We start from the raw sequence: 12,071 nt of genomic DNA on the forward strand, positions 1-12,071 counted from the left end.
TTTGTTTGTTTGTTTGTTTGTCTGTTTGTTTTCTGTTATCCCTCAATAGCCTTATTTTGGAGGAAAACTTTTTCCCCACTCACAACACATCTTAAAGCATCCTTCCTCCCTTCCTCTCTGTGGTTTCGGCAACTCCACGGGCAGAGCAGGACTGGAACGAAACATTGTAACTCAGGGGCCTGCTGGCTGATCAAGTTACTTCTCTGGAGAGACAGGGACTACACACTGAACTAGAGCCTCATTTTCCTGGTGTAGAACAGCAAGCAGCACTGGGGACCTGCAAGGCCTGAGAAGATGCCATGGCAGACAAAGGGCCTGGCCAGGAGGATGTCACTTCCCATTATGATTAACCCAGAGACACCCCTGTGATACAACACAGACTTTGAACAAACTTGACTAAGTAACACTTGACACAACATTGGGCAGAGAAGCCACATCTTCCAGGAATCAGCTTCCTTGGCCAGCACAATAAAGGTCACAACCTGGCATCTTTAAACAACAGGCTTTGTTTCCTTATAGGTCTGTGACCCAGCATCTGTATCAAGGTGTATGGAAGATGCTGTTCCCTTCTAAGGCTTCAAGCAAGAATGTTCTCACCTCTTGTTGCCTCCGGAGGTTGCTGGCATGGCTACGGTCCCACTCAACTGCATGCATCGCCATCCAGCACGCTTGCCTGCATCCCTGTCCCCATCACCAGCTTTCCTATTTTTGTAAGGTCATCCAATTGTACCTGCAGACTCCACTGTTACTTCTTATTTCTTTGTTTTTGAGGCAGGGTCTCTCTCTATAGTCCTGGCTGTCCTGGAACTTACTGTGTAGACCAGGCATACCCCAAACTCACAGAGACCCACCCTGCGTCATCGTCCCAAATGCTGGGATTAAAAGCATGTGGTACCATACCCCTCTGTCATTCTTAACACGCTCACATTTGCAAAGACTCAGATATCTTATTCGCAGTTCTAGGGATTAAGATTTGGACCTGATGTAACTTAGTCTAATAACTTAGATTCTTGAAGGGGTTGTTCTGTAAGAATTGTGATAACAATAGCAAAGGACTAAACACAGTGCGGGTGGGGAGGGCTGGGGGAGGAGCTAAATGTAGGGCTAGAGAAACTGCTCAGAGGTTAAGAGCACTGGTTACTTTTCCAGAGGACTCAGGTGTCATTCCTAGCACTCACACGGCGGCTAACAACCATCTGTAACTCCAGCCCCATGGGCTCGGATGCCCTCTTCTGATCCCCACAGGCCTGCACACACATGTGTGGCATGCAGCCATATATGCAGGCAAAACCCCATACACATAAAAATAAATAAATAGATCTTTTAAAAAAGTAAGTACTAATTTTAAATGTGTACTTAGGTTGGACTCATGTCTAAATGTGCTTCAGATTGAAAAAGACAAGACTAGAAAGAACCTCCACACACTTCAGCTGATGATAAACTTCCTTCCTGCTGATTCTGGTAAGCAGTGCCTAGGCACTGAAATTCAAGGCCAAGCTAACTCTGCTTTTCCCTAGAAAGAGGAAATCCAACGTGTCTGGTTCAGGTAGGACAATAGACTTAGGAAGGGCACATGCCAGAGGTCAAAGCCACGATACGTCAGCAGTAACAGGGAGAGGGATGGTGATGGGGAGGCCAGGAAGGCATTGAGGCTCCAGGCTAACCAAGAGCCTTCTCCCTGCAGTCAGATAAGCATAGAACAGTAGAGCTGTTTCCTGGGCCTGCAGGTGGATAGCCTTGGGAATGTAAGTGTGGGTTCAGGGTTCAGGACACAGCCCAGCCAAGGGCTGCTGGAACGGAGAATCCTCACATGGGTTTCTTGTGGAATGACTGCTGTCTCCAATGTCTAGTTTTGCTCCCAGCTCGAAGGAAAGAAGAAAATTTGGTTGTGAACGGAGAGGGCTTCTTACTTTGCTCATTGCATTGCTGTTTCGTGCTCCCCAGCCCTGAGCCCACAGATGTGTCAGCATGGATGGCCCCCTAGGATGAGGAGCAGAAAGTGCGGACAAAGATTGAGAGTCCAGTGAGTCACTCTTATCATCCATGACTGCTGGGAATTCAGCAGAATGTTCTCAAAATACCACCCAAGAATCCCCTGAGCACTGTGTGCCCAGGTCTCAGAGCTATAAATTCATATGGAACTGGAGGGAGGGGTCAGGAAAGGCTGCAGGTATGTCGGCCCATGGGCCACATGGGTCCAGTGGTGGCTATATTGTGGCCCAATACCTAACCATAAACCTATGTAAGACCCGAGCCTTTCGTTTTGTAACTTGACTGTGTGGTTCTCAATTGTGAACTTGGGGTATCATCTCGTCACAATGTCAAAAGGTTGGCATAGAGATAAGGGATGTCCTAGCTGGGTCCCACAGACCGCCAGGTATCCCATAGACCTTTGCAACTCTGTGCAGGGCTTCTCAGCATTAAATGCAACTGAGACTCGTGAGTAAATGAATGTTCAAAGAACCAAGGTTAATGAGCGAGCAAGAGAGATTCTGCAGAGTGGGTGGGTAGATCGGGAAGATGGCTGGTTAGCCTGGTCTCTGGGCTCAGACAGAACTTTCCCGAAGCTGTCTGGAGTTATGATGTCCCTCCTGTGAACTCTGTCTTACAGGAAAGAAAGTGGTGCTGCCATCAGGATGTGGCTGGCTATCTTCGGCCACTTGCCCACAAATGAGTCCTCTCCAGGAGAGCATGGCGTATTTATGGTAGGGAATAACTGTCTCTTCTACCCACTCTCTCTCATTTTTTTTTTTGACTTCCCTCTGCCCTTTCTCTTCAGAATCATCTGCCCGCAGTTTCCCAGGAGGGAACCAAACCTGGGGAGACCCGGAGCTGATCTGACACCACCACTTTGATGCAGATGTCACCAAGGGTCCTCCCGGTGGGACAGTGGACACACAGCTCCAGCTTGCCCCTCCCCCATTCTTGTAAGTACTGCTCTTGGAGTAGAGAAGGCAAGAAAGTTCTCTGACCTTTAACCCTGGTAGGGTTGGTCTCCAAACAGGTGAGGCCTCATAAATGCCTGTACCCAACCCTTAAATGCTCAGACCCTTTGTCCTGAAAATATGGTTCCACAAGTCGGATCTTTCCCAGATAAGAGACACTTTGTTAGGGTCTATACACCCTGAGTAGCTTCTGGGACATCTCAATGGGTTAAGCTAGATTCCCATTGTAGATTATGAGGGCGTTCCATCCCACATGTACCACGAGTGGCCTAAGAACCCTTCATTGTTTCACCTTTGACCCTGCTGAGGAAGTCAATTCTGGATCTGGACACCGAAGATCTTCAAGGTCATTCACCAACTGCATTGCTGACATAGACAACTGATTTAACTGCCCAGAATACCCACCCACTTTCTCACACCAGCTGTCCTGCCCAGACCCCTGCTCTGAGTGTCCTGGATGACTACATTAGACTCTCCTTTCTTCCAGTCAATGCAAAGACACCAAAGGAGTAGGCTGGATGGCCCGCATCCGAGAATAATGATGGGGAGAGAAGCTCCAGCATCGCTCCACGGGTAGAGACTCTTGGTTATGGCACTCACTTGACTGGGTCAGCTAGCTTATTTGAGTTGGTGGCCTTTGTGGTGGGAAAGCAGAGAAGTCTTTTGGTGGGAGAGTAAGCAACAGTTAGATAGTCAAAGGCCTTCTCCATGGTTCTCCATGGCAGGGCCCCAAAGACAAAAGGAAGTCTATGGTTTTAAAAGGTTTATTGTCATGGCAGAAAGTGGATAAAGGTGTACTCCCCCACCCCATCTCAGGGCAGACCTGAGTTAAATAGGGAGGGAGGAGGGTCTGGGAAGGAGTGTTTAATTGGCTATGCCCTCTGGCCTTTAGGTATCTCATTAATATGGAGATCTCCTGAGACCCTGAGACCTGTAGTCACACCCTCTACCTGTATTGGGTGACACAAACCTCTCTTTGGGAGGGGCTGTAGGGGCATTGTCCTATGTGACTAAAAGGCTCGGATCAATGGAGGTCTTTGGCCTCGTGTCAGGAACCTGGAGTCTGGGAGTGTGGCAAAATGTATGCTGTCCCTTGCAGGGTCTCCAGTCATCTCTTGCCAGTGCTTCCACAAGGACTCATGGCTGCTGTGTACACCAGACTATCTGTCCACAAACTTCCAGGGATTCTCCTGCCTCCTGCCTCTGCATCTCGTCTCACCACAGGATTGCTGGGATAGTCATGTCTGCCTTTTCAGGGACTCTTGGTGTCCAAACCTCAGGCTTGCATGGCAGGGATTTTACCCACTGGTTTGTCTCCTCATCCCAGGGACATACCTCATATTTTCTTCTTCTTGACTATTATGGAAATTTTTGACAATCTAAAATACAAGAGGAAAGAGCTTTAATAGCAAATTTAACAGCTTCTTGCCTTGTGGTGTTTCACAACACAGTATTCACGGACACACTCAGGCGTGTGTTTACATTAAACTCATTATTCACTGTCTGGGATCAGTTAAGACTCTCCCCACTTACTTTTACAGATATGTGTCTGTGTCTACTTGGTGATGGAGGCCCCTGCCCCCATCATATCTATGGAGTCCTATGTTCCCACTCAGCTACCAAGACTGTACACAGGACTCAATCCAGGTTTACCGGCGGCATTCACCCAGTGTCTCAGACTTAGGGACCTGGCAGTGCTTCTTACAACTTAATGCTTGTGAGCACCCTCATCTTGCCTTCCCACTCCCACCCACGTCCCTCTGCTCCTCTGAGATTCCAACCAGCTGTTAGGAGCCTGTCATTAGTGGCCTGTGGGGAGGATAGCCAATTCCAGCAGAACCTTCCCCTAGCCTGTCAAAGTCATCCAGGTGGACACACCTCTGGGGGCCCTCTTCAGACGGGTCTCAGGCTCAGGCTTAGATTCGCTGAATCGACAATGCTGGTCTCACTATTCCCATACCCCTTCCCTGGCTACTGCTGCCCTTTTCCAGCCAGGGTTTTATCTCTATGCTCTACACACATGCACAGATCCCGGTTCTTAGAGCCAGACAAAGCTGAACAGCGCATGTCCTCCTTAGCTGACCTGATCCATGGATCAGGCGTTTCACAAACATCCTCAATACAAAAAGGCCAGTCACACCGAAACCTTGTGTTGTCGCTGTTTGTTTGGTTGGTTTGGTTTTGGTTTTGGTTTTGGTTTTGGTTTTGGTTTGGTTTTCTCAGCCCTGAACCTGAGACAAGGCCAAGAGTCATGACCAAATGACCACACTGGGCTCTGTACAGAGAAGCAGGAAAATGCCCACTCTCCGGAGGCTGTTTTTTTTATCCCAGAATGTATCATGACTGATCACAGACAGAAGACACACACCAGGACAGATGAGTGGATGGGAGAGGAAAGAGGCAGCTTGGAGGTTGGATGCTTGCCCAGAGCAAAGACGCAAGGCAGGAACACAGGCAGGGGGTTGACAGGGATGGAGGTCATGGATTTCTGTCTGTCTGCTCATGACTTCTACCCATGGGGTCTCTAACTCATGGAGCCTTTCACATCACAGATCCCTTCCAGGGTTCCTGTCCCCTGTGTCCCCAAAGCTTTGAGGACTCTATCCATCTTTCACCCAGGTATCAGTATTGACAATTTTCTCTTGAAGTCTATTTCTGGGCTGAGAAACCATTTCTCTCCATTGGACCTCCCAGCATACCCCACAGCAATGGATTCACCAAGAACAGCCTATCACCTCCCTCATCCATTCTGTGCCCCCAGGCCACTCCAGCTCACGGTATGTGGAGAAACAGGCAGCCACCAGCTTCTAAAGGCCAAGATGCACTAGGTAAGTCCTATTTCAGGTCAGAATTTAGGGGTGTGATAAGCCTTCTACTTCCCAGGGGACAGAGTTAGTCCCTCAGGGGCCCCGCAGACCTTCTGCCTTATAAAAGGACTCTTTTCTCTGTGACCTCATCACGAGCACCTCCAACATCACCAAGAGCTGCCTCACATGCTGTTTGTCTCCCCACACAGGTGGTGACCCAAATCTAGACTCTCCCCTGAGCTGTGCCAGGGTGAGTCGCGGGACGTGGAGGTGTCCAGGGGAGAAAAGCAGGGGGACTCTGGATATGCTGAGTCTGCAGCTAGTCTCTATACTGTTTATTTCATAGATGGAGCTCGGGACAAATTGCAATATTTAATGCACAATTATGGTTCCAATAAATTGTTCCCAGATGGCTCGGAAGAGCAGCATTAAGTGAAAACAAGAAGCGATCAGATTTTAAAGGAGGTTTGTTTCCTTTGCCTGGTTTCCTTCATAAATTCTGACTGAGTCTGTGGTTCAAGAAACGGGGCTGCTGCAGAGATGCGAGAACCATGAATGCCAGGTACTGAGAGTGCACAGTTAGCATCTCTACAGGCGTATGGAACAAGCAAAGCATGAACTACACGTGAACTTCAGCACGCTCTGGGTATCAGACTCCATGCTGGGCTATTTACCAGACTCCTCACAGTCATGCAAAACAAGTCTTCGCACCTTAGAAATGAGAAACTGAAGTGCTGCACCCATGAGACAATTCATCCAAAGTCAGTGACAAAAGCTGTAAGTGATCTAACCTCTTGGTGTCCCCCACTGAGGCTACACCACACCGCTCTGTGGAGGGATGAAGACATATGACTTGGAACACAGGCTGACAACAGAGGCTGGATGAGTGCAGACTATGAAAGTCCAGGGCAGCCGTGTCCCGTGAGTTCTTTCAGCTCCCTTGCCTCCCATGCTGTGGTTACACGGGTCAGGTTTAAATGCCACATCCTAAGAGATGTCTTTCCTCAGTCCTGAATGAGCCTCTCCTATGTCTTTCTAGCACAACCTATTTACCGAAGCCCTGCCTCTATTTAATAGTTGCTGGCCCACCCTAACACATGAGCTCCCAGGGGTCAGTGGCCTTACCTGTCATCCTTACCAAGACTGGGAACCAGGACCCATATTATTCACTAAGTAAACAAGTTCGGCATGCTTGTCTCTTTCCTGCTGCCTACTACATATACCTCAGGGTACAACTTCAGACTCCTGTCACCTACACCTACGGTCCTTGGGCCCTCTCATGGATGCAGCACACATCTGGCTCATGTCCTGCCCTTCTGTGAGGTCCTGACTTTACGCTCAGATGACATATTTTCCCCCCAAGCATCTATAGGTGCATAGAGGAGACTGACTTGTGGCCACCAAACGCCAGAGCAATCCGACTAAACCACTGACAGGTAGGCTCACATCCCCTCCTCGGTGAGGGCAATGCCTGCCCTATGCTAACACTGAAGACTCAGCGCACACATGCACAGTCATGAGCCAGGCAGCCTAAGGGAGGCAGGACACACTTTCCAAAGTCCCAGTGCTTATGTGACTGTTCATGGCACTGTGAGGACAAATTTTCATAGTGGTGTGGTCACGGCATCTCCATTTCAGGTGTCATGGTGATATTGGTGTCGCATCTTTGCTTCCAGTTTCATAGGGATACTGACACAGTGTCTCTGTCTTTGTCTTGTACTGGCTGGGATGGATCTACTCTGTGTCTTTCATGTCTCCCTCCTAGACATGCATAACTGACTCTTGAGCCAGCAGGTACGGTGAGACAAACAGACACTGGATATCTGGTGAAATCAATGTGTCTTGGCTTTGTCACTCAGATGGTGGCAGCAGGTGCTTCCAGTCATACTTCCTACCATCTCAGAACCGTAACTTCCTTTTCTAGGTACTGGCATTGCGATCACACCCTTGGGCCAAGAACCAGTGAGGTCCATTGGTACCACCCACAGGCTTGTGTCCAGGACACACCCACTCAAACCTATCTTGCCCCCAAGGGGGTAAAACACCTAGAAAAACCTGGATTCTCTTCTTAGTCCACTCCCTGTTGGTATTGACACAGTTCCCGAGTGAGTTATGAAGAAACAAGGTCACTTCCATTTATTGCTCAATTACAAAATCGAAGGGGTCATTTGGGATGATGGAGTCTGATGGTCCCATAGTGGCCCCACTAACTAAATTGAGACCAGTAAGGTGGCATGGCTTTCAACCAACAACATCCACTGATTCACTCGCACACAAAGAAATCCTTGGAATCTTCCTTTCGGTCTGGTCTCAACTGTCAGACATAGAAGCAGCAGTTAGAAACAGGAGCATTGCCTGTTTTAACACAGTGATGATCATTGTGGCAGGTCAGCATCACTGATGGATACTGGCCTTAGTGGGCCAAAGGGTAAGGAGAAACTGACAGTGGGACAGTCTCAAATTATCTCCCCACAAATGCTTAGCAAATGGAAAGGGAGCTGGGTGCGGTAGCAAACTGGTAATGCCAGTACTCAGGAGGCTGAGGTAGGCAAGCATCAAGAGGCTCAGGTCTAACCTGGGTTACCTGTAGAGGTCTATAATTGTGGAGAATCTTTACAGACACAGTCTTAACCAAAGCTAAGAGCAGTGGCAATGAGGCGTATGAGGCCCGTGCACCTGCTGACAAGCCACGCCGAGGACACGGAAAGCGCTTCCACGGTGTTCTTGCCAACATTATGTAAGAAGAAACACAGAGCGGCCAAAATGAGCTTCATTCTGTTCCCAAACAAAAACAGCCGCTACTCTGAAAGATAACACTGAGTTCTTAAAGGCAATGAGTTACCGACCCTAACTGCAGATGAGAAAGGAACATGGTGACTAAACCTCACAAGGGAGAGGGCAGGAAATGCTCCTGGGACAAATACAGAAGGCGCAGGCTGGTCTCTGTGTGCGCAGGGGGTCTAATCAGTACGCTCAGCTGGCATCGGCTTGCATGTGCAGGCTTGGGGGACCCAGAAAGCCCCAGTAAGGCCTTTGCATTATTTCTGTACTTATAAAAGCAATTTAAAAATAGACATTTAAGAACAATGTCTTGAACCAGTTTGTGGAGTGTGTCCCGAGGACACCAGGCAGATCAGAGATTGGCTCCAAGAGCTCAGCCTGAAATTGCTGGAAATTAATTTGAATTATGCCATTGAACAGATGTGCTCCGTGGGGCATGGACAACTTTTACATCTTAAAGATCGAACCTGCTGCCACATCAGATGGCATCAAATTAATTATACAGAGTTATCAACGGATATGACATGACGAGCCATGGCACATCCATACATCAAGGGGAGTCGCAGCAGAACACCGCCAGGCTGCAGGGCCTTTCTACAGCTCAGGATAAGACCCAGCTTGACAGGGCAGATGCCAACTGCACACATGCCCGGACCACAGCCCCTGTGCTCAGAAACTTGAACATGAGCTAGTGGCACCCAAGTGGAGAGATCTGAAGCCATCAACACTGATTAATTAATAAACCCCTTTATCCACACTTGGAAAAATGCCAGCTCTGCCTGTGTGTGTGTGTGTGTGTGTCTATCACATTTTAATTGCATTTTATACATTTAAATACAGCACTCCACATTTATAGAATAGTTACAAATGCATGAGTCTTTTATGAATAGTATGAAAGAACCAGACTTGCACATAGAGTTATCAATATGCATATACATTTATATATATATATATATATATATATATATATATATATATATACACATATACACACATAGTGTGTGAATAAGCAATATAGTTAGATAAAGATTAGATGGATGGATGGATGATAGATGATAGACACATACTACATACATACATACATATATACATACATACATACATATATACATAGTTGATGGATGAAACACACAAACACACAGGAAGAATACATTTAACATTAAGCCATAAAAATCAATGGTATCTTAAAATTTTTTAAAAACTAGCACAATGACAATACATACTGAAGCTTGTCATCCTATGTCACCTTGGGTCAGTCTTCCAAAGTGAGTCTTTGCTGATGACTTCAGGGGCCCTGAGGACTCTGAATTGACCATATACAGAAAGCTAGAACAACAAGAGGGCTAAGCCTGGCTGTCTCCGTGGTTAATGTTTTCTTATTCTTGTAGCTCATGAGAGCAGTAGATTTGCAGCTCAGCGAGTATTTATTCAACAAATAAAAGTTTGGGCTGAAAAAAAGTCATAGGAAGCTTTATATTTGAAATAAACATAAAGACAACCAAGGTTAAAACATAAAACCCAACCCAACACTCAGGTTGCAAGTTCCTCAATCATGTTTCTATGTCTCTTCACTTTTCTTTCCTCCTTCCTTTCTTCCCTCCCCGTCATCAGTCTGCCATCTAATCATCCTTCTGGCAGATTCTTAAAGAACATGCATTTCATTTAGGAGATACCTCTACTAAGGGGAGCGTGGTGATTCGAATGAAATGGCCCTCACAGAACAATAGGGAGTGGTATTATTAGGTCTGGCCTTATTGGAGGGAGTGTATCACCGGGGGTGGGCTTTGAGATGCTCAAGCCAGGCCCAGTGTTTCATCTTTCCTTTCTGCTGCCTAGTTACCGAGATATAGAACTCTCAACTACCTCTCCAGCACCATGTCTGCCTGTGTGGCACCATGCTTCCTGCCACGACAATAATAGATTAAACCTGTAAGCCAGCCCTAATTAAATGGTTTCCTTTATAAGGGTTGCTATGGTCATGGTGTCTCTTCACAGCAATATAAACCCTAACTAAGATGGTAAATAAAACCTAGACCTTTCCCCAAACCTTAGAGCTTTGAGGTAGACAAACCTGCACATCATCAGCTTCCAGAAACAGCAGCAGATGCCACTGCAAAGCAGAGGTCTCAGACAAGCACTGGGCTACTTGGGTGTGGTGGAAGGTGATTGGGTCATAAGAGTTATCACTCAGTCTTGGAAGGGATGGATGCTGGTCTCTTGAGGTATGTGAGTTCCCAAGAGAAGGATCTGTCATTAAAAGCAACCCTAAATGCAGATTCTCTCTCTAATTTCTTGTCTCCCTGTATGCTAACTCCCCACAATGATGTTGTCCACCATGTTGAGATGCACCCATGGGGACCTCACCAGAGCTGTGCTGATGACCTTCAGTCCCCGTTCAGCAACACTGGGTGTCACCACCCCATCCTCCACTTGGGACTATGGTCACAAGTGTAATAGGACTGTGCTCCTGTGCCTGCTCCCACAATCCCAGCTTCAACACTTCCTGAGAGGAAGATTACCCCTCCTCTGTACCCTCCATCTATCACTATGGCCTCTCCACCTCCACAAAAAGGACTCAACGGTGGGTGTCTCTGTCCTGTTTCTACACTGGAGGTGATGCTTTCAGCAAGTTCTGGTCAGTCCCAACTAGCCAGCATGAAAGATCTCTTTTGAAGTGAAGTATCTTGTTTGGAATCTAGTAAAAAAAAAAAAAAAAAAAAAATCCTCTGTGTGCAGGCACCAGAGTATCCAAAGTGATGGTAGAAAGCTTTCCTCCTGGATACGGAGGCAAGGAGCTTCCTTCTTAGTTCATACACCCATCAGCAACTCTCCAGCCTGTGCTGGACTGGCACCTTGGACTGGTGCTAACCAGGCTCAATACAGACCATACAAGCTGAGAAACTTGTAGAAACCTAGAGGTGAAGGAAAGGAAGAAAGGCATGGAGAGACAGAGACAGCCAGCTTGGAGAGCCTCACTACTCCTGACTCCCCCTTCTACAGCACTGGGCTGTATCCTGCCCTGGGGTCCTGGAGATGGACCTGTGACTTCATCACAAATATATCTTCTTTGTTCAGACACTTCAAGATATTTTTCTCTCTTGTCCTGGAATCTGTCCAGAAGAAGACTTGACTCTTTGGCTCTTCTGGGCTCTTCTCCTTGAACCTCAGATTCAGTGCTACCGAGATGGTCCATCTACCCATGCCTCCAGCGAGGGTGTCCATCTACCTATTCTCTGCCCAGCTTTCACTTCTCCCTGGACCTCTGTTCCAGACTGGGATAGGCTAGGCCTCTTCCTTGTGGTCCTATAGCTGTCAGTCACAGCTCTGACAGAGGTGACTCCTGTCTGTGTTTTTCTTGCTGAAAACACTACAGGTCAGAGCCTTTTTTGGTCAAATAAACTCTTCATTGTCCATTGAGCTTGAACTTCAAGGTTTGCTGGGAACTCAGACAAAAGGAAAGCCAGATGAGACATATGCCTCCTTAGAAACAAACACACACACACACACACACACACACACACACACACACACACACACA

Source organism: Grammomys surdaster, unplaced genomic scaffold (assembly GCF_004785775.1).
Source record: "Grammomys surdaster isolate TR1022 unplaced genomic scaffold, NIH_TR_1.0 126059, whole genome shotgun sequence".
NCBI classification, from domain to species: Eukaryota; Metazoa; Chordata; class Mammalia; order Rodentia; family Muridae; genus Grammomys; species Grammomys surdaster.